This window comes from Limulus polyphemus, unplaced genomic scaffold, assembly GCF_000517525.1.
Source record: "Limulus polyphemus unplaced genomic scaffold, Limulus_polyphemus-2.1.2 Scaffold197, whole genome shotgun sequence".
In the NCBI taxonomy this organism is placed as follows: Eukaryota; Metazoa; Arthropoda; class Merostomata; order Xiphosura; family Limulidae; genus Limulus; species Limulus polyphemus.
Window position 1 is genome coordinate 649,225 of NW_013665807.1, and position 4,142 is coordinate 653,366.

Below are 4,142 nucleotides of genomic sequence, written 5' to 3' on the forward strand. Positions count from 1 at the left end.
ATATATATATATATATATATATAGTGTATTGAACGAAAAGCCCTTTTCGTAGTCACTGTTAGGAAGATAGATCTGAAATGTTTTTTATATATATATTTGAAATCCAGAATGGAGAAATTATAAAGAATTTAATCTTGTTCCGCAATTTAGAAACTCACCAGATATTAATTACGTAATAGTATAAAACATTATAGCTTTACCTTCGTACATCCATCATATCAAAGATAGATTAACTAAGGTAGATTGTTTATGGTGCATCAAATTCTAATGACTTATGTTTGAGAATAAAAACGTTTTGTCCTGATGTCAAACGCGCTCTATACCACGCCATAGCAACAGCAACAGAAGTGACATCTGTAGCACAGTAACAAAAAACTTACAAAAAGTTTCTTCACATCTGTTTTTCTTTATTGGTGTAAACAACAAGCTTCATTTAGACAACCGCTACTTGTTAAAAACATCAGAAAATTCAAATGTTTCGTCATTATTTATAATTGGGGTAAGTACAATTATATGCAAATATTTTGTATAATAAGGAGATATATTTTCTTGTGGAATGATAAACATGTTTACGATACATTAAACACTACAAATCAACAATGTACAAAGTAGGGACTTTATCTGTATTATTATTATAACTTTTGCGATGCTCTATCATAAACTTGAAGTTCGTGATTTCTTAGGATATGTATCAATATATGAAACGAGAGTTAAATAATTTTAAGCAATCAGAAAAAATATATATATTATTTAAAAATTATAATTACATTAGTCTCAATAAAATTTTACGTTATTATTCAGAATAACAGTATATAAAGTAACCGTAATGGGTTTTTAAGAAAACCTTTGCAACTTTTGTCGTGATTGTTGAACACTAAAATAAACGTAATTTTATATCCTTTGAGTTATCGATTTTCCTTTTCTAGCTTATTCTGAATATTCCTTTTTTCTAATGACAGGTTTGAGGTGTGTTTTGTATAGATTCAATGTTCAGCTAAAGTTTGTTTGCTTAAGGACTCTTTTCGAAACAGAAAAAAATGTATGCTTAAAACTGATGAGATGGCAGATTTCTGTGAAGGTAAAGGTTGAAATGAATGAGATTCATCGCATTTGCATCGAAAGTGCTGGAGTAATAATTTGTCTGAATCAGCAGGGGATTTACATAAACCTCCTACTCAGCATCCTTCAAGTGTCTTACGAAGTAAAGAAAAAAATAGTTTGGCAGATATTTGGAATTGATGATATTGGAGGGAGCCGATAACAAAAGTAATTATCTTAAAAAATAATTGTTGGTGTAAAGCAATTTAACTTAAGAATATCACTTAAAATTTAGAATAACTAAATGTACACTGCACACTTAAGTACATCTTAAGTCTTAAACTTGGAATACTAGTATGTTCTGCTGTATTCACAAATTTTCAAATTTGAAAGTTAAACAGTATTAGAAAAAAATTAATATATTTATTCAATGTAACAAAGACGTTATCCTATTCAGAAATGAATTATACGACAACAGCTAGTGTTTCCGTGTTCCCCAAATAATGTATACCATAATATTTCTTTATTGTTGTCACTATCACTATTAATGTTGGTTAGAATTTAAAACGTATCTAATGTTATTACTTTGTCATTTAATGTTATATTTGGTTGTTATACTTTTAATATATAGATTGTTTTACATTGTTGACTTAATATATGTATTTAGGACTAACCTAAGTCTCCTAGACTGGCCGAAGCTCGTGAGATATTAGTAGGATTACGGCCGAAAATAACGTTAACAGCGGTGCTACACAATTAATGAAACAATGCATGATAATTTCTATAAGTAAGAACGCAATAAAAGTGTATTTGATTAACTGTAATGATTACCTGGTTTACTTTTATTTACAAGTAAGTAATTTGTTGTCATTGAAAGTTAATATAAATATAACTAATTCATCCTAAATGCATCCATAAAAACATCAATTTATAATTACCTGTCGATGTTTGATAGTTTAAGCAAACGAAAATCGCATTCGATTTACGTAAAGCGGAAAAATATTATCTTAATGTGATGATAACTAAAAGGGCGAAGTTTATATTTCGAGGAGAATAAAAAGAGCTAAATTGAATTCATTCTGTTTTTAGTTAAAAGCTAGCCTTCACTCACTAGACATTTCACTTTGGAGCTTTTTCTGAGGGTGTGAAACAAAAGGGAATCCTCAATAGCCGCCGCACTTGAAATCTTTTAGCCAGGAATAGAGTAAATTAATCTATGAGACTTTTTTTTCCTTTTCATTAGCTATATTTTTGTGCCCCAGCAATAACAAGTGTATGTCGTGCATATGCCCGATTCGATTATATTACTCATCCGGATTTCTACCTGCCAACCTTCAAATTGAAATTATTTTAGGTAGGATTAGAGTAAGTTAATCTATGAGACCTTGGACGTGGTAAAATCGAAAGGGTTTGATCACCTGAGTCGAAAACTGTAATTATATCTTAAATCGGTCAAGAGGTGACTGAGTTATGAGCTAAAAGTTTGTATTTGGAAAAACCTCAAAGCCATTCTATGAGCCTTTAAGCCACAACTAAAAATATGCTTTGTATTATTTTGTATTTAATCCATACTTTAGAAACATAATACACATAAAAGCACTAATCAAATCATGTAAACAGTAAATGGTCAAATGTTCAAAAACGAATTTAACAACACTCTATAAGTTATAAGTGATCAACGATTATATTGTTTCGAGACTAATGTTTTACTTTTCTATGTAACATGACTTTACATACTGCAGAAGAGTAATGTGCAATGAAACCTACAATGACAGTTTGGAGTTGCTACCACCAATATTCTTAAAAGTGACATAACGTTCATATATATGTATTTCATCTCGTCTTCAGCTTTAGTGCAATCATCAAAACATGGCTGTAAGAGAAAATAGATAATAAATATCACTTCTTATTTAGCATCTCTTGAATTCCTGTAGCTGAAAAAGCGTTACTTTTATTCATTTTTGTAAATAAATGTCTTGTGTGACAAAAGAAACATAAGATACAATGACCAACGTAATTTAAAATTCTTATATTTCAATTCAATATACTCTATTGGAAGGATAAAAAATACCAGACACAGTATATTAAAATTTATTGCACAAATTCAGATATTTTTAACTAGTACTGGATTTATATGTAAGTTATGATATTCGCAAATTACAGAAGAATCCTAATACGAAAAACTTAAACTACTTACCTTTTTTTCTTGTTTGTGCTACTTTTCTGCCGTGCAAAAATACGGTGTATTAATGAACTTTGGACTTTAATAAGTAATAAATTCAGCCTGAACTACTCAACTATACATGATAGATATACATCAATTATTATCATTGATAAATCAATGTTCTTACGAATAAATAGCTGTTTGAGCTGGGAAACGAATATTGACGATAAATATTGATATTCCTCTGGCGGTAACTCTTACGAATAATATTTTTCGAGATTTATATTTTTTGACCAGTCAAATACGTCAGAAACGCATGAAATAGCAACCAGTGTCCATGATAATAACCGCTTTTATCACGTGTCATCTTCTGTCAGAATAACTACTTAAATGTTAATCAGTAAGAGTGCATGTTTAAGCCTATAGAATTAAATTTTAAAATATTTATTCTTGGAAACAAGAATATTTAGTTAACATCATGATGAATGCATTTACAAGTTAACGTACAGTGCTCAAAGTGACTAAAGTTAAAATACTAGAAATGGAAAAAAAATAATAATTGTTCTATAGATGTATTTTGTGATGAAATGTTGTATAAATTTCACTTGAAATTAGTCAACAAAATGCACTATTCAAATAAAAAAGATTATCTGTCTGTGGTTTCTCTACTTATTGATACTTATATTTAACTTCATCATATTTATTGGAACATTTTTGTAATTAAGATGAGTACGTTTTTATTATGCATAGAATCTATGTCTACTGTACATATTAGCAACAATTATAATTATCAGATAACACAGATATCATACATATGTAATCAATATTTAAGGGTGTCTCCTCGGGTGATGTCTTCTATTTTGTGCTGCTGTCATCTTCCACATTTGGTTTTCTTCTTGGTCGAGCATCTTCGAGAAAAATAAACTCCTGTAACAAAAGT